This window comes from Lissotriton vulgaris, chromosome 2_1 (genome assembly GCF_964263255.1).
Source record: "Lissotriton vulgaris chromosome 2_1, aLisVul1.2, whole genome shotgun sequence".
NCBI lineage: Eukaryota > Metazoa > Chordata > Amphibia > Caudata > Salamandridae > Lissotriton > Lissotriton vulgaris.
The window spans coordinates 728,514,009-728,537,666 of record NC_141687.1 but is presented as its reverse complement, the minus strand read 5'-3'; positions in this window follow the sequence as shown (position 1 = coordinate 728,537,666).

The following is a 23,658-nucleotide window of genomic DNA, read 5'->3' as shown; positions in this document are numbered from 1 at the left end:
AAGAAACTATCCGCCAAGCATGATCCACAGATCCAGGAAAAGGGCGGCCAACAATAACAGAGAGGCAGTGATTGAAATTTCACCACCCAAAGAGGACTTGCCCATACTTACATGTGTGAACACGTTCTGTAGTTATTCTAACCAAATCAAAAAGTGCATTCTTAACCCCTTCGATGCTCATGACGGAATGGTTCCGTCATGAGCATCGGTTGAGCTGTGCTCATGACGGAACCATTTTGTCATGACCACACCCATTAACATTGGGGCCCAGCACTGGTGATAAATCTGGGCAGCAGTCAAGGTGTTAAACATGGGAAGATCCTGAATATTGGGAATACATCAATCCCCCAACCACTATTTGCATTCAAAAGAAATGCTAATTACAAAGACCAGCTTGTACATACCCGTCCTAGACCGAAGAAGTCCCCTAACCAAGAGACACTATGGAGCTTAATTACCATTAAGGGTCAGTATCCTTGTCGTTCATGTGACTTGTGCTCACAAACCAAACACATTGTCTTGATTGACATTGGCACTGGCAAACCATGGACTCTGTCCCGGCATACCAACTGCAACAGTGATAAGCTAATCTATCTGATTCTCTGCCCATGTGGCTTGCGCTATGTGGGCATAACGACACGCAAGATAAAAATTGGATTCATGGAGCAAAAAAGCAGGATCCCGTGCAAGAAATAATCAACAAAGCTTACAAATCACTTTGTTAAGAATAATCATTTGCCAGAGGACCTGAATTGGACAGTCCTGGAACAACCGTGGATTAAAGGCAAATGTATTGGACAAATCGAAGTTTTTGTTCAGACTTGAACAACGATGGTTATACAGACTTAAGAGTGAAAGCACTGGCTTGAAAGATGATATTCCATGGACAGCTTTATGAGATACTGTGACCTCATATAATCTGCTCAACTTGAACTATTTGTGTTTACTTATCGTTTTCTGTGTACTTATGTAGCTTGATGAGTTTCCGTGGATTGCTGTATATTGCAGAACAATTACCCATGTATTTTAATGTTTAGCAAGTTATTATGAAATGGTGATAGAATTGTTCAAATGAATAGATCGTATAAAATTGTTTGGGAGAAACAAGGTAATTTTTCTTGTCTTTTGATAATATCATACTGCACAATTGAGAATCACTTCAAACACCCCTGCTGTACTGGAATGTTTGCTCTGACTTAGGGTTGCCACTACTCATAGCATTACTATTCATGCACTAGGGTCCTGAAGTTTGCCCGTTTCTCAGACACCTATTACAAGATGTCTGCCACTATAGAACGCTCGATGCATATTTATGATGACATAATTACCAGTCCATAATGCTGGGCACATTAATGATAAACGGACATTATTCGGGAATATATAAACTATATAGTGACTAGAGTATTTCTGTGTCAAATACTTGGTTGTTTTCGAAAATATAGGGTTATATAGTGTTTCTTGCTTGTTCCCATTTTTTATAATTTACACTTACCCGGATAACTGACTGGGGCGGCTTTTATAAATTTCACTATTACAATTTGGGATACTACAACCCTTTACCTACAATAATTTGGTCATTGAGGTTCATATTACGTCTTGGCGAACGTTACAAGATGGCCGCCATGATTTCACGAGAATTCTAAGAAGGGATTTGTTCCGCTGCAAGACCTATGCGTAGTTTCCTTGTATAAGCCACGCCCCCCGCCATTCGCTTAAAATCCGGCGCGAGGCAATGTCACAATTAGCTGACAGCAGTGGAGGTGTCAGGGTGACGCTGCGACTAATGAGGTATGTTCTAGGATTAACGGATGTATTTTCGGATTAGTTGAAGGAACAGAAGGGTTATTTAGGGTTATTTAGGATAAACTAACAATTTATTTTACATTTTGGAGCAACTCTATACTTAACTAAGTTGCTTTCGTATACTAGTCTGAACGTTCTTAATTCCCCAGCGCCCGCACGTGGACACTTTAAAGTTTTCCTTATAATGGGAACCTGCCCTTCTCAATAACCCGTTTTCATTATATTTTGAACCATGAGGGTTTGCTTACCCTTGTCCCTTTGGTTTAACGTTCTGCTTTATGGGCCAGGGTCCAGACGCACCAGAGTCTGTCTTTCCTTGCTTGCGGGGTTGGCGTTTCTGTTCCACTTTCATCTGAAGACACTCGGACGTATATGTGTTTGTGACTATCGTTTGCCACAAATAACGCCTCTAATAACTATTCACAGCTGGTATAATCCTGACGCTTGTTTGTTTCTTTTCATTTCTTTACTATTCAGTGACTTATCATGGTCATCATTCAAATTTAAGAAAAGTTGATTCCACCTTCACGAAGCATGATTTGTAATTGACTAAGTAAGTAGACATATATAGTGACTGATTGCCTTTTGTTATCTTGCATTGAATTATTAGTTAGACTGCACTTTTGTTCTACTAGGTATAGGATCCATTGTATCCACTGATTGTACTATTCTGAGTGTAGACATTCAATCTATATTCTTGACTTTGTACCTCTGCAATAGTGTCTAACGTAGGATCTTGGTTCTCAATTAGAATTCATGCACTTGGATACTATATAGGGATACCTTATAGGTGAACAATTATGTCCTATTTCCAAATATTCACTGTTTGTTGAGTATTTAATATGCATATAGACATTTCCTCATTATGACATTTCATAACTTTTTGCTTCTACTCTTAGGTCTATCCTCTTTTACTTTGAACTATTACTCTGGATGTCACTTCATGCTCTTCAAGATTACATACCAGTGAACCTGACTATAAAGATTGTGTCCCTAAGATGTATCTTTTTTAGGTATGTCTTTAAGTATTATTATGTTACCTTATAGTAGAGATCCTATTTCATCCCTTACTTAATTTGAAAAATTGGTGTTCTCAATTCTTTAGGACTCATATTACTGGTGTGACCATAGAACTCAGCTTCATCTGCATTAGATAACAAGATTCGTGGTGTTCAATATCAGTGCATTATTTCCGTCTTCTTGGGTATGTTTATTTATACTTTTTTTCTTTAATTTGTGAGACAGAATCAAACACTATAGGGACATGATGCCATTACTCCATGTGCTCTTAGACTCAGTGCCTCTAAGAATTCTTTGTAACATGATCATGTCATTTAGTAATTGTTTCCTGAAATCCAAGCTTGAACATGGGATTCTATTGATGATACATTTTGCATACTATGGATAGATGTTGTTCATTGACCTAATGTGATAAGTGGAATAAGAGGATATATGAAAATAATCATGAACATCAACCGTTTCTACTATATTATTACGATAAGGACACCTTTATATTTGGTTACTAACATGCTTACTGGTTTCTTTTTCTTGTTCTTGTGGTTTCTCTATAAGGTGTGATACACCTTCAGATAATACATGTTTTTGTTAGACTTCTATGTATATATTTTTCCTTGATATTGTATATGTATAGTGTATATTGTGTAAATATTGATTTTAGCCTTTCTATACTTCCAGCCTTGAAAAAGTCTCCAAAGAGACGAAACACGTGTCGGCAGGACAAGCTGGAAACAATTTTATTGATTATGAAATAAAAGATTTGAAGTCTAACGCTTGGCTCTGGATCCGTATTTTGGAAGTCCATTTCCTATCAATGAAATGTATTCTATAAACTTGTGACAATTACTTGGATCATTACATATCTTGTGAGAGTGCTTGATTAATGCCTGTTTTTTCTTTGGTATTTAACATTAGCAAAAACCCCCTTTTGCTAATTTAACACTCCTGGTGGTGGGTGTTTGACAGGACAACAGAGCACCTCACATTAAGAATTGTATATAATTTACAATACACGTATATGTGTTTAGAGAATTGTATTGCTCATATGTGCGGACGTTTTCTCATTCTTGAGAAACACTACCACCAAAATCCCGTATAGCATTATGAGATGACTATCCCTGGTGTTTGCACTGAACCTGGTCACTGTCCACACTACGATGAGCATTGAAGAACTACGGAGTGAGAATGACTCTATGAACACCAATCTCTTAGAATTTGTTATGTGTTTCCTGACAGAACTATTATTTATTTATTTTATTTTGAAGGTTTTGCATAGTGCGAACAAGACACTTACAGGTAATAGAGCGCTTTACAGTGCAAATGTAAGTAATTGAAAACAAGCACAGAGAGATATAAGTGAGTCTAATACAGAAAGTTCACAAATACTATATAAATAGATATATTACAGGTGTATAAGGAAAGTTCAAGTAAATTTAGCCCTGAGAATAGCTTTCACTACTTTTTTGAAGAATGCAGTAGACGGGTTCTGTCTCGTTTCTGGGGGCAATGCATTCCAAATCCTGGACGCCATTCCTGAGAAGGTGCGGTTGTAGGCTTTCTTCTTTACGAATTGCTGTGGTTTCAATAGGAGATTATTGGAGCTTCTATTGGATCTGTTACCACATGAGAGCACCAGTTTCTGATCTAGATAACTAGGAGTTTTGTGATATAATGTCTTGTGTGTCATACAAGCGATTTTCAGATGAATTCTCACCTCGAAAGGTAGCCAAATGAGGGTTCACAGGTGAGGGGAGATGTGACTGTGTCTTTTGGAGCCTGTGATGAGTCTAGCAGCTGCATTGAGTGAAGCTCTAAGAGGGGCCATTGACGATCTGGGGAGGCCACATACAGTGACACCCCCATATTCTAAACTAGGGATAACTACCGCTTGAACTGCCTGCTTGAAGTCATTTGCTGGCAGGAAGGGTTTCAGTTTTTTCAAGGTTTTCATTTGAAAGTTTGCTCCTTTTGTAGAGGTGCTAATGTGTTGCTGCATATTTAGATTTCTGTTCAGGGTCACTCCCAATGAATTGGCTGACTCTATACTGAGGGGTTGGAGGACGATTGGTTGGGGGGAGCGATTAAGAGGAATTTCGTTTTGAGGGCGTTTAGTTTCAGATGGTTTTTGGCTAGCCAAGTGCGGGTGAAAGGGAAGATCCCCGCGGTACTACTAAAGTGACTGGGATGGGCTTGGATAAGGATTGATTAACCTTGAATCTTTGTGAGCTATTCTGTAGGAGGGGGTGAACCAATTTAGCACAGATCCAAATAATCCAATTCTGTATTTCAAGAGATCAATCAAGTTGTTGTGTTTAACGGTGTCCAAGGCCGAGGATAGGTCAAGCAAGATTAGTAAGCAGGCTTCGCATTGTCAAGGATTTTTAATGCGTCATCTATTATGTGGGTCATGGCAGATTCAGTGCTGTGCCCTGAATGGAAGCCAAATTGGTATTGGTGGAGTAGGTTGAATAGGTCTATGTGTTCGCTAAAATGTGTGCGAACACATTTTTCTAAAAGTTTGGCCAGAGTGGGGATGTTGGATATTGGTTGATAGTTATTTAAAGTCTGTGGGGTCTGCTAATGGATTCTTTAAGATAGGGGTTACCTGCCCTGCTTTCAGGATTTCTGGGGTAGTTCCTTGATGGCAAGAGGAGTTGATAATCTTGGTCCATACATAGGGGCAATAGCAGTGGGATGAAGTCTTTTATGTAGTTTGCGGGCAGAGGGTCAGTGAAGTGGCTGGAAGAGTTCAGAGCTGTGAGCATTTTTAATATAGATTCTGCACTGTAGGTGTGGAAGGAGGACCAGGATGTGTGGTTTTTGAGGTCGAACTTTGTTCAGCATGTGGATGGGGCTCCTAGCAGCAGTCATGAAGTGTCCATGTGAGTATCAGATTTTAAGTCATTGAGCAGGTCCGTCTTTATGTTTTCTGCCTTCATACTAAAGATGGCAGCACATTCCTTGCATTGGGAAGTGAGTCTGGGTCAGCTTGTGGGCGGTGGGGTGCTGCCTTAGATTGAGATTTGATTAATTCGAATAGCTTATTGGGGCGGTTCTCGGCTTTGTCTAATTGCTTGCTGAAGAAGTCTGCTTTTGATCGTCTGACCTTTATGTGATAGGCATTTCTCGTGCTTCTTAATAGCTTCATGTGGTCAGATGTTGGTGACGATCGCCATCTTTTTTCAATCAGTCTTAGAGATAATCTGTCTTCATTTAAACTACCATCAAACCAGGGTTTTGAGTCTTTTGTGGTGACTCTTTTCAGTTTTAAGGGAGCTAGTTTGTTTAGCACCTTGTTCATGGAGTGGAAGTAGTGTTTAGTCAGATCTTGTACATCCGGTAAGCCTATGCTGGAAGCAGGATGTTCGGAGGGAAGTTGTGAGTAAGTTGGAAGTGCAATTTTTTGGGTTCCTCTTCCAAATTGTTGTTCTTGTGGGTTGAATATAAAGAAATGTAACTCTAACATTGATTTGGAATATAATGATGTTGTGGTCAGACCAGTCGCAGGGGAGAATCAATTCAAGCTGAGTGGAGTTAACTTTGGAAACTATTAGTTTAAGGGTTGAGCCTTTATCATGTGTGGGGCTGTCACAGATTTAAGCAAGTTTAAGGTCAGCAAGGAAAGTTTTTAGGCTGTTGACTCCTGGGTCATTTGTCATCCCAGTGGAGATTGAGGTCACCAAGGAATATTTGTGTATTTTGTTGATCATCATTGTAGCTATAATATCCATGAGATGCTCGATGAAGGTGAGGGTATCCCCTGGTGGGTGGTAGAAGGCGTGTAGTGAACATATTGGTTTATTATTGCTAGTGATATCTAAACAAACGTAATCACAGGAGGATAGTACCAGTGATTGGGAGTGGTTCACTGAGATATTGCTACATTGTATGTAGGCAATACCTCCACCTGGTCTATCGGATCTATCTATCTATCTACTATCACTGATGGCTTTTGTATAGGGCATTGAAGCTAAGGCTGTCTTTCCTCTGTATCTAAATTATAGGGAGATTAGCAAGTGCATGGTGGTCCCCTATCATTATTACAATGATTGATGCCTGTTCACTCAACCATTAGCAACATGACAGACATTACTCTACTTAGTTTTGAACTGGCATTTTCTTTCAGCATATGAACATCACGTTTGTTAGAAATACGTTTATATTAGCAGTGTTCTTATGCGTATTCATTCAATTATTACCTAAATAGGGGACATCATCCGATTCAGTATATTTTCATCTAGTATTGCCCTTCAGTACATGATTGTTCGCAAAAACATGCACAATAAATCTCTGCACAATCATATTTTGATGAGGAGTTAGTCTCCGTGCAGAGGGCAAGCGCAGTGAGTATAAACTCTTTTTGAACTACCTAACCCGACAGACATCTGCTGGATGAACTTCTTGAACATCTGCCCTAGATGCATGCATGTGCAGCGACGACAACTCAACTTCACGTGCGCTTCCTGCTGATATATAAGCTGACCTGGTGAGCCCTAGCCTGCACCTCGGGTCACAGCTTACGTACCTCCACAGGGTACTGACGAATAGGTAAGTTAAGGACAGCAGAGCGCTCTGCTTTGTGTGCCTTTTTGTGTGCCTACGCCTGATTACTCAGTCATTGTCACACAAGGGCATGGAGCACTCATGAATACTTGCCAAAGGTAGATTATAGTGAAATGGGTCATAACTGACATTTAGAAGTTCGGGGCACGCATTTCCTCTCTTCCTAAAGTAGATTATAGTGAACTGGACACTTAGGGGTTTGGTGTACACATCTCCTCTCTTCCTCTCCCCACATGCTGTGTCCTACATTGCGAGCCCATTTGTGGTTACGAGTGAAGACATAGTGTTGACGTAAAACTCTGGATGACAAGGCTCTTTAGGAGCGACATGTCAATATACCTCACCCGAGGCTTATTAAAAACAGTTTTTTTTTACTTAATAATACGTGTCAATGAGTACAGAGGTTATTTTATTCTATATACTGATGTGTACACGATATTAAACCAAGACCTTAGCATACCTGAGTTGGATGATATGTTTATTCCTTGGGACAGGAGAGAGACAGTTCCATGGGATACACCTTGTATAACTCTTTATACTTGCACACTTAACGGCCTATTATGATGGCGTGCGGCCGTGGTGATCCGCACAACATGACACCCCGCCTGACTGCCATTTACCCCCACCTTATTACCATGGCAGGGGGTACCGCAGCCGATGGAAAGACCGTCCGCCACTTTTCCGCTGGCAGGCAATCGTCACGATGAATGAGTGAATGCTTTGATTGTTTTTACCTTGTCAACACTTTATGTAGGGAGTAATGTCAACATAATGATGGTTATGCTTGACACCATTACATCCCCTTTTTTACAGAGCGGTCCCCTTACCCTGAGCTGTTGCCAGGTTGAGGTGAGGCTACTTATCCAAATACTATGGGTATGAGAATTCACTAACATTAACATATGCAAAACGCATTGCAGAGATGGAGAGATGAGAGTATCCCACATGTTCTCTTTATTTACTATGTTGTGAGCATGTTTAGGGTGACTGACTCATTGTTTTTCCACTGTCTTTTTGTTTTTCTTATCTATTAGGAAAAACCAGTAAACCTAGACAATAGCCGGATTACTGGTTTGATATTTGAGCATTTATTATTTCAATGTTTGTTGGCAGCAACATCCTTCAAGGTTCTGACAAAAGCCTTGACACCACTCGGGTCGACCTGGCTGAAACATGTAGACCCCTTTGTCCGACACATGCAGTTTAATTCCATACTGCAGGTGCACTGTTTTTTAATCCTGTCAGCAGGAACAAGTCATTAAAATGATATGTTATGTTCTTGGTAGTCAGTTTAACTTCACCACACTCACGGCTTGACATTTCTGTTGCGCTGCACCCTCACCACTACTTTTCAGTTCCTCTCATCTGGTGAATTTAGTATATCCTGAGTAGAGTAGGAATGCGAAAAACATCCCTGAACTTGTTCCTCTCAGAGAAGTAGTTGTAGCCCTTGGTGGGACTAGGTATTCCCACTAGGAGTAGAATCCCAGATGATGAAGCATGCCACCTTTGGTAGGTAAGGGATTTTGTCCTGAAAGGGATTTCCCACAGCTTGTTGCGTTATATTTCATTTGTCACTCTACATGCCTACGTTGTAATTTTAGACCCTGTCAGGAATACAGGCGCACTTATTACACTATTATAAAAAGAGACAGGAAAAGGACCAGGAAAAGAAGGAGCAAGACCAAAGAGACACTGTCAAATTGGCCCACCACAGATTGAAAAAGACCATCCTCAAAGGGGCAGCATTGGCCACTAGCATAAAAAATGTCACCATTCTTGAAGCGGGTTCCACTGCAAAATCCCTGAGGGTTTCAACCCGGTTATAATGGCAGAGGTCAAGGAGGTTGGCAGCAGCTGGACCTCAGAGAATGGTAATATTGCCACTGAATGGGCCACATGTCCAACCAATGCCACTTAAAAACTTATCACAAGCAGTGATCGATAAATCTTGGTCAGTCTCCACACAATCCCCATCCTCAAAACAAGCCCAAGGTAACCCGAATAAACCATACGTCCAGCTGCAGAGAGGTCAGACAGTCACTGCATCACCACAGCAGGGAACAGGTGGTTGGTCAAACACGTGACAACTGCAGCAACAGACAGTGTTCCCAGCCCAATATGAACACTGCACACATTTCAACAATAAAGACTAGTAAAACAACATTAGGAATTCCAATCCTTTATTTGCATTTGGGAAACTCAGGTCTGCTGTACGTTGTGTTGATATGGAATCCGCACTGGAGTTCGTCCATTCGAGTGCCCACGGGAACCTAGGCCCCATTCAGCAGCTGATCCTCCAGGGCGGGGTTTGCTGGTCACGCCTCAGGAGAGGGCAGTCTGATGAGGGGCAGGGCAGCTCCGCAACCAGAACATAAAAATCAGTCACCCAGGCCCCCTAACTCTAGTGCAATTGGGACGGGTCCCGATTACTAGGTCGAAAAAACCCCTACTCGGGCATCCGGCCTGGGGCCCATATTCCTTTGCACTGTGTGGTACCAACCACAGCCAACAGCTTCCGGGCCAATGAAGACCCATTTTCAGTTCTAAAACAAGGCAATGTTCCAGTTTCAGAAGCCGGGTATCTTGCACACTCTGGATGATGAAGACCCCATATTGTCCACAACACACAGATTTCAACCATTCACAAACCGCCACATAGTCTCAAGACAGTCGGCAGTTCACCGGAACAATCGATCAGTCCAGTCTATTACCCACATCGGGCGGAATTCGACGAGTTGGTTTTGCATCGGACTCTCCATTGAGCAACATTCTGCCTCCTCCTTTCCAGCAACGTTCTCCAATCACCCAATGCTTGCTTGTTGGGTCATGTCCCTCCAAAACATTGAAGGAAGCGTGTCACCAGTCAGAAGTCTCTGGCCCAAACATTCTTGGGTAGAATGTAGATGAATGGAAAAGGGGTGCTGGGAAAAGGTTAGACTGCAAAAGTCCATTACCACTCTATACAAAGTACTCAGAAATAGGCTCAACCCCATATCTGACTTAGCAATTAAACTGACAAGACACAATGCCTTATACACACCATCTATAGGAGCAATTAAGCCAAATCTTGGACACTGCCACATCAGAAATACATGGGGGCAGTGAGACAGCTCTCTAACCACCTCCGGCAAACGACAATGGAAATAAACAGATCACATGAGAACCTAGGGCAACGCCCACGATGCCTGCAAAAAGCAGCTCAAACTAGCCTAAAATAAACCCTCTAGAAAAAGGGTCCAATCAAGACACCTGGCACCATTAGGAGGGTCTTGCTGCACGCCATGTGCTGGGACCAGCGGCGTATGCACATGACCCCAGAGCATGCTGCGATCATTCACAACACATATTCTTCATACACCACACTGTGCATGTGTAGGTCAAAAGGCACGCCCCACACACCCTTGCTAGGGAAGACAGGATATTAGACATCCAGTGACACTCATAAAAGTTTACTTAAAGAATGCAGACCATCCATTGGCTCACGAAGAACACCCTTAGCAAAATATAGACTTTCCTATCATAGTGAAGTCGAAAAACTGACAAACCATAAGAAAGAATTAAGTTGACCCACGTATAAACACCCTTTGTCTCCAAAAAGTGGGTACTCTGATCTAGGCCACCTTCCAGTGTTCAATAGAAAAAAGATCCATGAATGCAAAACAACACCACAAAAAAAGAAAGGCACAGGAATCCCCCAAGAATGACTGATGATGGCACATAAAGATGCAAATGTTTTCTAAAACATAACCAACCAACAACAGCTCATACGGAAACACCCTCTACGCCGGAACCACAGCCAAGCTACAGAAAAGACTCCAACGCATCCAGAACGCCTCCGCCCGACTCATCCTTGATATCCCCCGATGCAGCCACATCTCCGGCCACCTGAAGGACCTGCACTGGCTCCCCGTCAACAAGAGAATCACGTTCAGGCTCCTCACCCAGGCACACAAGTCTCTCCACGACCTGGGCCCCAAATACCTCAACGACCGCCTGACCTTTTACACGCCCACCCGCCAGCTACGATCTACTAGCCTCGCCCTCGCCGCCATGCCACGCATCCGAAGAGCCACCGCCGGAGGCAGATCCTTCTCCTACCTGGCAGCCAAGACATGGAACTCCCTCCCCATCCACCTTCGGCTGACCCAGGACCATCTCGCCTTCAGGAGACAACTCAAGACCTGGCTGTTCGAGCAGTAACGGACCCCCTCCCCCAATCTCCTTGAGACCCTTCCGGGTGAGTAGTGCGCTATACAAGTGTTATGATTGATTGATTGATTGATATCCAATAGGTCTGCTATCGAACCACAAAAGTGCACTACCCTTACAGCGACCAACCCTCTCTCCACCAACCAATTCCATAATCCTAACAAAGACCCAAGCATTTGTCGTTATGTGCTGTTGTACAATTGTGCATCCTCTGTTTACTGTGAGTCTGTCTGCATCCACATGTTGCCAAAGATCTATCTAGTCCAATCAAGTCCAGCCCGACATTTGCACAGTTCTTGCATAGAGACCTCTCCCATTTCACCTGTAATTACACTGACCACAACACTAGTATTCCACATGCACCACACAGCACACTGTAACACAACACATGGACCTGCACATGACTGCCGTAGGGAGCCAGACATTGACCGGGTCATGCTTTGTCTGTACGCTGATTCCACATGAAGTAGGCATAGACAGGTTTTACTTGTCCCAAGATATAGTCCCTGAAACCCTGCAAAAGCAGATTGCCTTCTTCACCTCTACCTATGTAGGATTAGGGTCAAAATACAACTCAACAGATTGGTACCCCCTCGAAATTGTCCCGTTATGAGACAAATCCCACAGCACTATACCTCTTCACCGATCCTAGCGAGATTCAAACAGAGCTAGATAGAATGTACAGACGGGACACCCTTAGGGTAGGATACTGGTTGGGCCCAAGAGTTTCCAGAAGAAAATATTTTTGGAGGTAGCAAGCCTAACACACCATATGGATGCCAGACATGGAGTTCCAGTGCAGGGCCATCCACCTCGATAATGCAAAGGAAAATGAGTCTTGTAGGGGAGGGTGTCAGGCGACGTCTTCCTCAGGGTCTGTCGTGAAGTAATAAGGGCCCACCTCTCGATACCTCCAATTCCGAATGTAATTACTACACAGAATCTTGGAGTGATCAAGCGAGGGGAAAAGGGAATTGGGAAGGGAACTGCGGGGAAGGAGATCTGAAAAGGAAAAGTTAGTAACAAAATATTCTGCAAATTCAAAGTTGGCTATGACCTTTGTACCAAGACTGAGAATAGTCTAAAACACAAGCCTTTAAACAAGCTCTCTAAAAATCCGATAAGCTTCCTACACAGTTGTATTCAAGAATCAAACTCTTTAGTAATTATGCTGTTAATTTTCAATCACTTGTGAATAGCGACTTTTCAATCTCTTGTAAATTGCGACTGATTCTTCATCAAAGAAATAACACCACACTTCAGCAAATAAACTCCTTTACCAAAGTTTTGAAGGACAAACTAAATGAATACCACATAAATATCATCAACAAAAATAACCCTTTTGGCCTCTTCGCCTGAATTCTCAAGAAAGGAATGCGCCTAGACAATTTGAAACAGAAACAGAATTTGCGCGCATTCAGATAAGCTTTGCGTTCCCCAGAAATACTTTCGACAACCCTTGCCAGCAATGGATTGCAATTCTCTACTTGAGGAAATAAACATGAAAAAGATTCGAACTTTCTGTGTTTAAGAAATCATCTAAAATGAATTGACAGCTTTAATTATCACCTTTTAAAACAAGAAAGCAATTTCAAACATTTTCGCCATGAATTAGGAATTCCTATTCCCTACCTGCAGAGTACGACCTACTCTGCTACTCTGATGAAGAAAACCTCCCCTTGAAATGCTCCAACACGTTTCTTCAATACAGGAATGCAGAAAACGGAGCAAGCTGGAAACTGCCACGCCCCTTGCGACGAACACCGAAAGCCTCCGGTGAATTCCCAATCCAAAACGCTGGATCTGTGGGAAACAGGAAAGGGAGCAGGAAGAAACCACAGCCACTCCCTAGGAATCGTCCAGAATAGTGAGCGCAGGAGACAGGGCGCGGTCGCGTAAGTTAGCGTGCCTTCGGCGCTTACGCATGCGACCAGACAACCAAAGCTCACGCATCAGGCGTGAGCATGCCAAACCTCACGCATCGGGCGTGAGCATGCCAAACCTCACGCATTAGGCGGAACAGCAGCAAACAGCAGCTAAAAGGCAAGCAACCTGCGCAGATCTATAAACAAGGATGCAAGTTAAATGCACAAGCAGGTCTAAAGCACATCAACCACCAACGCCCTCCCAAGGAAGACTGATGCATTTTTCCACATGGGTAACCCCGAATGCTGAGTGGGGCGGGTCCTAGACCACAAGCCACCCTAGCTCTGACAGTACTCCCCCCTCCCAAGAGTGGTCTAGGGCCCGGCTTTAGAGGGTGGAGGAGGTGGAAGCGGCGTACCAAGCGAGAGGCATGAACATTGTCAGCCGGCTCCCAGGAATCATTTTCAGCACCGTATCCCTTCCAGGAGACAAGATACCACAACTTAGAGCCTCGATGTTTAGAATCCAAAATGTCCCGCACCTCATATTCCCAATTACCATGAACTAGAACTGGTGCTGGACGGGGAGCCAGATTCTGATTAGCAGGTTTAAGAAGGGAAGCATGAAATACTGGATGAATTCGTAGAGACCTAGGCAACAACAGCTTGAATGTCACAGGGTTCACTTGTCGAAGAACCGGATAAGGACCAATGAATTTAGGTTGAAACATACTCTTGTGTTTGAAGTTCAAGTTCTTAGTGGACAGCCAGACTTTGTCTCCAGGGGCATACGTAGGACCTGAACGATGCCGTTTGTCATACTGCTCTTTGTATTTCCTTTTGCTTTGTAGCAAGCGATCTTGAACCTGACGATGGATAGTTTGCATAAGTTTTACAGAGTCTCTAACTGCCGGCACACCACTACCATCATTGGGCAAAGTCAATGGAATGGTGTTAGGTTCATAGCCATAGAGTGCCTCAAACGGAGAAAATCCGATTGATGAATGAGGCGAAGTGTTGTATGCAAATTCAGCAATCCAAAGTAAGTCTAACCAAGATTTCTTAGAGTCTGTAACATAACACCTCAAGTACTGTTTCAATGTTTGGTTCAATCTTTCGGTTTGACCATCAGTTTGAGGGTGATAACTGGTGGACATATTGGAAGTGATGTGTAGTCCTTTACACCATTGTTGCCAGAACTTGGAAGAGAACTGAGAACCACGATCTGAAAGCAAAACTGAAGGCAGGCCATGTAAGCGTACCACATGTTGCAAAAATAGTTGTGCTAATTGTCCAGCAGAGGGTAGCTGCTTACAAGGGATGAAATGTGCATATTTGGTTAAGCTGTCTACAACTACCAGAATCACAGTGTGCTGTTGGATTGGCGGTAAATCAGTAATGAAATCCAACGAAATATGTTTCCATGGTTCAGTTGGTGTAGGTAAGACCTGCAGAAAACCCTTTGGTTTTGTGTGATCGGATTTAAATCTTGCGCAGACCTCACAATCATTAGCCATTTTCAGTACATCTTTTTGCAGTGTTGGCCACCAAAACATCTTTTGTATTTTCTCCACAGTCTTTCGAGGGCCTGGATGTCCCGCCATCGGATGTGAATGTAACCAGTTGAACACAGTTTCCTGTAATTGCAAAGAGGGCAGATAAACTTGCTTTCCATGGAAAGGTATCCCTTCTTTGATGGTTTGATTAGTATTGGAGTTCAACCAGGATTTCTACTGAGAAGAAGGAAAACTTTCATGAATATTCTCCAAAAATTGATCTGCCGAGAGTACGCTAATTACTTTGCCAGGATCAATTATCGGTTGAGGAGTTCCTTCAAAGCGATGCAAAGAAGAGTCTTTTCTGGACAGGGCATCAGCTTTCTTGTTGTCTTGGCCTGGACGGAAAGTTATTATGAAGTCATATTCGGCAAAGGACATCATCCACCTAAGTTGTCTCGGGGTCAACAATCTAGCTGAGCTCATGAACTGTAAATTTCTATGGTCCGTGTACACAGTTACAGTAAATTTTGCTCCCATTATGTAATGTCTCCATTCTTTGAAGGCTTCTAGGATTGCTAGTAATTCCTTTTCAGCTATAACATAGTTTTGTTCTGCGGGATTTAGTTTTCGAGACATGTAGGCAACCGGATGCATTTGACCAGTAGTGGGATGTCTTTGAGAAAGAATGGCTGCTATAGCTACATCAGAGGCGTCTGCTTCGATGATAAAAGGTTTCTCTACATTGGGATGCATAAGAACGGGAGCTTCAGTAAAGGCCCTTTTTAGCTTCTGGAATGCTTGTTCAGCTTCTAAGGACCATTCAAATTTCACCTTCTTCCTCAATAATCGTGTGATGGGAGCTACCACAGCAGAAAAATGATCTATGAAGCGACGGTAAAAATTCGCAAATCCCAAAAAGCATTGTATGTCTCGAACAGATGTTGGAGTGGGCCAATCAGCAACAGCTTTGATCTTTCTGTCAGTCATTTTCATCCCAGTTGGAGTGAGGAGAACTCCCAAAAATTCAACTTCACGAACATGGAAATCACATTTAGATAGTTTACAGTACAGATTATGAGATTGAAGAGTGCTCAAGACCTTCTTGACGTGACCTTCATGTTCAGCTACAGAATCAGAATAGATCAAAATATCGTCTATATAGACGATAACAAAAAGATCCAAAAATTCTTTCAAGGCATCATTCAAAAAAAACTGAAAAGCTGCTGGTGCATTGCACAAACCGAATGGCATCACCAAGTACTCAAACAATCCATATCGAGTTTTGAAAGCAGTCTTCCATTCATCACCTTGCCTGATACGAACCAAATGATAGGCCCCTCTGAGGTCCAATTTAGTGTAGATTTTTGCCCTTTTAACTTGGTCCAACAGAACTGGGATGAGAGGTAATGGGTATTTGTTTTTGACAGTGATTTTATTCAACGCCCTATAATCGATGCAAGTCCTCAATTCCCCATTTGCTTTCGGAATGAAGAATAAAGGAGACGCTGCTGGAGACTTGGAGGGGCGGATGAACCCATTCTCTAGATATTGGTCGAGATATTGTCTTAAATGTTGGTTCTCTTTTTCAGACAAAGCATAGATGCGACAATTTGGGACACTAGATCCTGGTACAAGATCAATTTGGCAGTCATAGCTTCGATGAGGAGGAAGAAGGGCTGCTTTAGTTTCACTGAAAACTTCTGTGAATTCCTTGTAAATGTTAGGTAACAATGTTTCTTTTTCCTCTGCTGTGGCCAATTGACTTAGGGTTGGTTCTGGGACATTAAGACAAGAAGAATGACAAAAGTCAGACAGAAAAACCAGTTCTCTCTTTCGCCAATCAATGGTTGGATTGTGTAAGCAAAGCCAAGGCATTCCAAGAATAAAACCATACTGAGGTGCTTGGATAACGTCAAATTGAAGCTCCTCCCTATGTATTTGTTGTTTAGCATCTTCACAGAACATAACAACCTTAGAGGTTTGCATGGTTACTGGCCCTCCAGCTAGAATTTTTCCATCCACAGCTTGAACTATTTCTGGGGTCTCTTTTTGTTCACAGATAATTCCTAAGCGTTGGGCAGTTTCTAAATCTACAAAATTTCCTGTAGCTCCAGAATCAACTAAAACTTCCATTTGGCATGTTTCATGAAATAACCTGATTTGTACGGCCAATCTAAAATGTGCTTAGTAGTTAGAGACACATGAGTTCACAGAAGGGAAGGCAATGGTTCCCAAGAGATCTCCCTTCAAACATCTTGGGCCAGTTAGTTTTCCGATTTTTGATCTGTTTTTTCCAGAGCTGCTGACTTGCTAGAGTTAGGAAATCTTCCTTTTGGCTTAGTTAAACAGTCCTTCACGAAGTGACCTTTTCGACCACAATAAAGGCATTGTCCATTCTTTCGACGATTGTCTTTTTCATCTTTTGACAATGGTTGTCTTAAAGTTCCTATTTCCATTGGCTCCGAACCAGTTTCAGTGTTTGTAAATTGAGGCCTAGATTTAGCTTCAGATCTCCAGTTAGGTTTGTCTGTTCTTTTTTTATCTGATCTTCGTTCAGAGAGTCTGTGATCTAAACGCAGCGTTAGATTAATCAATTCAGAGCAAATTACTGGTTGAGGATCAATTTGTGCCAAAACGTCTTTTAGATCATCTTTTAGTCCTTGATAAAAGAGGGCGGCTCTTTTTTCCTCTGGCCAAGAAGTTTCTGCGATCAACCTGTTGAAGTGTGACAAATAAGAAACAAGGTCCCTACTTCCTTGTTTCAACTGAAGTAGTTCTCGATCTGCAGATAAAGTAACTGTTCTGCGATCAAAAACTTTTTCAAATTCTTCCACAAATCGTTTCCAGTGGTATAGCAAAGTGTCATCTTGTCTGACCAAAGGAACTGCCCAGTTTGCGGCATCTCCGGTCAAATAGGAAATTAAAAATGCAATCTTAGACTGTGGGGTTGGAAACGCAGCTGGTCTACAAGCCAAATGTAACTCTATTTGAGTCAAAAAGATTTGTACCTTAGAGGGGTCCCCAGAAAACCGTTCAGGGGCTGCCAAAGGAATCTGGGGGGGCACTGTAACAGCTATATTCGTATTTCCCCTGCTAGCACCAGATTCTTGAACCTCTTCAGGAAGAGGTGTATTCTGTAATTGAATATTGTCCACCTTAGCTGCTAACAAAGCAGTTGCATTCATGGTTTCCTTTAAATCTGCTTGCAGACGCATGATTGCAGACATTATATCGTTGGTGGTGGTCATTATGACTTCACGTACAGACCAGGAGGAAAATAATTCGTGGGCTCACTATTCTGTCAGGCGACGTCTTCCTCAGGGTCTGTCGTGAAGTAATAAGGGCCCACCTCTCGATACCTCCAATTCCGAATGTAATTACTACACAGAATCTTGGAGTGATCAAGCGAGGGGAAAAGGGAATTGGGAAGGGAACTGCGGGGAAGGAGATCTGAAAAGGAAAAGTTAGTAACAAAATATTCTGCAAATTCAAAGTTGGCTATGACCTTTGTACCAAGACTGAGAATAGTCTAAAACACAAGCCTTTAAACAAGCTCTCTAAAAATCCGATAAGCTTCCTACACAGTTGTATTCAAGAATCAAACTCTTTAGTAATTATGCTGTTAATTTTCAATCACTTGTGAATAGCGACTTTTCAATCTCTTGTGAATTGCGACTGATTCTTCATCAAAGAAATAACACCACACTTCAGCAAATAAACTCCTTTACCAAAGTTTTGAAGGACAAACTAAATGAATACCACATAAATATCATCAACAAAAATAACCCTTTTGGCCTCTTTGCCTGAATTCTCAAGAAAGGAATGCGCCTAGACAATTTGCAACAGAAACAGAATTTGCGCGCATTCAGATAAGCTTTGCGTTCCCCAGAAATACTTTCGACAACCCTTGCCAGCAATGGATTGCAATTCTCTACTTGAGGAAATAAACATGAAAAAGATTCGAACTTTCTGTGTTTAAGAAATCATCTAAAATGAATTGACAGCTTTAAATATCACCTTTTAAAACAAGAAAGCAATTTCAAACATTTTCGCCATGAATTAGGAATTCCTATTCCCTACCTGCAGAGTACGACCTACTCTGCTACTCTGATGAAGAAAACCTCCCCTTGAAATGCTCCAACACGTTTCTTCAATACAGGAATGCAGAAAACGGAGCAAGCTGGAAACTGCCACGCCCCTTGCGACGAACACCGAAAGCCTCCGGTGAATTCCCAATCCAAAACGCTGGATCTGTGGGAAACAGGAAAGGGAGCAGGAAGAAACCACAGCCACTCCCTAGGAATCGTCCAGAATAGTGAGCGCAGGAGACAGGGCGCGGTCGCGTAAGTTAGCGTGCCTTCGGCGCTTACGCATGCGACCAGACAACCAAAGCTCACGCATCAGGCGTGAGCATGCCAAACCTCACGCATCGGGCGTGAGCATGCCAAACCTCACGCATTAGGCGGAACAGCAGCAAACAGCAGCTAAAAGGCAAGCAACCTGCGCAGATCTATAAACAAGGATGCAAGTTAAATGCACAAGCAGGTCTAAAGCACATCAACCACCAACGCCCTCCCAAGGAAGACTGATGCATTTTTCCACATGGGTAACCCCGAATGCTGAGTGGGGCGGGCCCTAGACCACAAGCCACCCTAGCTCTGACAGAGGGTTAAATGCCAGCATAAAAAAACCCATATAAGGTACTACAGGGCACTGAGATAGATAGGTACTCATGGTTGGAAGGGAAGGGACAATCACTAATTGTACGGAAATTTACTCTGTATTCCTTGTGTTTCAGAGGAAAAGGAACATTTCCACTTAGCACTAATGAAAGCTGTGACGCAATTAGACTTGAGAAAAAAACTGCTGAATATATTGACTGGGCTCAGTTCAAGGACATTCTAAAAGAATTCAGTGTGTTTTCAGACACACAAGTCAATGCGTATGAAAGCAAACTCCCCCAGTTGCAAGTAACTAGATGGGAGTTGATGAAGATGATGAACTGTACTGAGCTCAGCCTTAATACAATTAGGGAAGAACTAAGCACCATCCGACTCATGATGATGCTACATTAGTATGTGTTGGACGTGATGACCCCAATGGAGGGAGGGATGTGTGCTAAGCTTTGTATGCCCTGTTGCACGGTCATCCCAGGCAACAACATGATGAATGGGACTTTGACTCTTGCCATCCAAGCACTGAATTGCTTACAAACGGACATGCTTAAGGAGGGAGGTGCCTCTAAGCAGGACTGGTACTCCAGCTAGTTTTCCTGGTTCCTCCTGTGGGTGACAGGACTGTGCACGTCATTGCTGCCTATTCTCATTTTGTGCTGTTTTTGTGTGGTTTCATACAAGTAGGGGTTTCCTATCATAAAAAAACAGTTCTCAAACTGGGTAGAAGGGGAATAGTAATAGTTAAAACTGAAACATGACAAGCCCCCAACAATGTGTCTGTCATGAAATATGGTGTGAATGATGTAATTGAAAATTCAACTAGATGGGCGAATGTTAATATTGATGTTGATGTACACAATGATATGTGAATGTACAAAACCAAAATTGAATCCCTATCGAAATCTCACCTCTCCATTAACCCATAGTAAGAAATACATGGTCAGGCAGGCCCTGCAATGTAAGCCCGAGGCTCCTGATTGACATATCTCAGGTGGAGTGACATGCAACAAGCAGGAAAAACGCATGAACAGGAAAACCAAGATTAGTCCCACAGATAGGCAGCAACACCACAATGGTCCTAGAAGATTGGCTTCAATAAATCGCAAGAAGCCAGAGGGGCGCATGTTCCCAAAACACCATAATGTAAGATGCCATATGAAGCTTGGAACACTCAGCCAACAAGAACACAGAACACACTACACATGCAGTGATTACGTGCTACCCATGCAGGACATCCAGACACACTACCCACTGGCCCTCATTGTGTGCACGTAAGGTTGAGATCCACTTGCATTTGTCATCAGCTGGAAATAATATATCACTTCATGACAAGACAGTCATTCCACTCCTGAAACAGGATCTATGAATTGTTTTTTGATGGTTTAACATATGTATAAAAAGACATTCAAACCAATTGTACTTGTTATGTTATGTTATGTTATGTTATGTTAAAGGAAGTTGTTAAGCACGCGTTCACCAAGCAGTTTCATGGCGCTGAGGACAAAGGGGAGGTGGCATCGACAGGGCAAGACATTGGCTTACGCGTAACCTTCAGAAAACAACAGGGTCTTGAGGAGTTCTCTAAACTGAGCATAAGAGGACGTAGACCTCAGTTCCATGGGGAGAGAGTTCCAGAAGTGTAGGGCCAGGACCGCAAGTCTAAGACCTCTGTGTTTCTTGCGTTTAAAAGCTGGAGTGGTCAGTGGGTTCAGGTAAGAGGAGCGCAGCTCCTGGGAGGGGATATAGCGCTGAATCCTCGAAGAGACAAAGACTGGACCAACACCAGCAAGAGCTTTAAAAAAAATGCAGCCCAACTTAAAGTTACAGCTCTTGGCCACCGGGAGCCAATGAAGACTCTTCATTAGGGGGCTAACATGAAGGTGTTTGGGTTGGCGATAGATTAGCCTGGCCGCTTGGTTTTGTACAAGCTGCAGGCGGCGTAGTTGGTAAGCTGGAATAATCAATTTGAGAGATTATCAGGGCCAGAGTGACCAGGGTCAAGGCCTCAGTGGTCAAGAATCGCCTGATCTTTCAGATTCTGCGAAGATGGTAAAAACAAGCAGAAACGCCTGAGCTGATTTGAGCTTTCATGGACAGATCGTTGTTGATGATAATACCTAAGCTCATGACAGAGTCAGCTAGGCAAGGAGGACTGCCCAGGGCAGGAGGCCAAAAGTGTGCGTTCCATGGGTTGGCAGTTCCTCCAGTGAGAATCAACTTCAGTTCGTTAGTATACATCCATTCGCTGATGAAGCTCATGATGGATTGGAATTTGATCACTGAGGAGGTGGAGGAATTGATGTTGAAAACCAACTGGAGGTCATCTGCGTAGTGGAAGGTTTCAACCACTTTAGGACGCAGAGACCAAATTAAGGGTAATAGAAATAAATTAAAAAGAAGAGGTGAGAGGGAGGAACCCTGGAGGACTCCACAGTTCAGTTAAATTTTTTGGGCAGAAAAGTTGGCAGTGCATACTGCCTGAGATCGGTTGCTGAGGAAAGAGGAGATCTATTGCAGGGCCAGGCCCTGGATCCCAGCACAGCCGACCCGGTTGATCAGCAGACCATGATCAACTATATCAAAAGGAGCAGACAGGTCCAGGAGAACCAGGGCCTGGGTAAGGCTCATCCATAACTGTCAGTATAACTGACTCCGTGGGGTGTGTGGGTCTAAAACCTGCCTGGTGTGGGTCCTCAGACTCGTTTCTGTACAATGCCCTCAAAGCCATAGTGTTTGATTAAACCAACTGTTTATGTTTTGCCAAACGCCACTTGTCTTTGGTTTTTCAACGTAAATTCTTATTCAAGCAATATTTAGTTATGTAACAAAAGTTCACTTAAAGACTATCCGGAGCTAAAATATGAATTAACAAGAAAACCTTCTCACATTCACCACAGATTGTTAAGTACTGCCTTTACTGCCAGCATTGGCAGGAAGAATGCCAATGATAATCTCCACAATTTTGAGTAACACTTCTACTCTCGGTTTTACTAGGACAAGGGCACCTAATACCTGTGTAATGTGGCATTGCAATACATAGATCCCAGAACCTCATATCAAATAACTCTTAGCCTACTAAGCTGTGTTCAGTAATAACATGGGTATGAGAAACTTGTTCATTGGTTGACTGGGGTGTGAGCCCTGGTCAAGCAGCAATCACAACCCTTGTCAGGGTAAGTCACTTGCAAACCCCAAATTAACCTGTGCTCAATCCCTTTTTAGCTTGGCACAGAGCAGTCATCCTAACTTGGAAGCAATGTGTAAAGTATTTGTGCAACACTTCAAACAGTAATGAAGTATACATTCCACACAAAAGGATCCCACACCAAGTTAGAACAATAGATCTTCCTTTAATAAATAAAACAAGACAAAAATTAGAAAACTCCAATCAGTAGAACAGGAGATATTCAATTTTTCCGTTTTAGAGAAAATAGCACCAAAGGCACAAAGCTCCAACTGTGGGTATCTGGGGGAGCCGGAATGGGACAAAGTCACAAGCTCAGACCAATTACGATGGGGCATGGGCCAGCGAAAGGGACCCAGTTAGGTACGCTGAACACACTACATTAACCCTGGTTTGCAGAGCATCGAAGATGTGTCGTGCAACCTAATTGATGCGTCATATTCAAGGATCCTCTGGGCTGAACTTATGATACGAAGTCTGGTGGTGGGGATACGGAGCGTAGTGGAGGCAGTGCATTGGTTCTGAGGAGCTTTTAAGGTTGCGATGTGGAGTTCGTCATGTTGATGAGGAAGGCCAGGGCCTGTGCTGACAACGCATCATGCAGCCGAAGCGATGTATCGGTTCTGAGATGCTGCGAGGTTGCGATGTGATGTAGGTCTTTGCGACGGGTGCCAACTTTCTAAAAGTTTATGCCAAAGGGTGCTACGATTAGCGAACCCAGCTACTGCACTGTGTAAGTGAGAGAAATACTCCAAAGTGACCCCAATCTTATAATGTTAACCAAATTAATCCATAAGACATCAAACAATTAGAGAGTCAATATTAATCATATCTTTCCA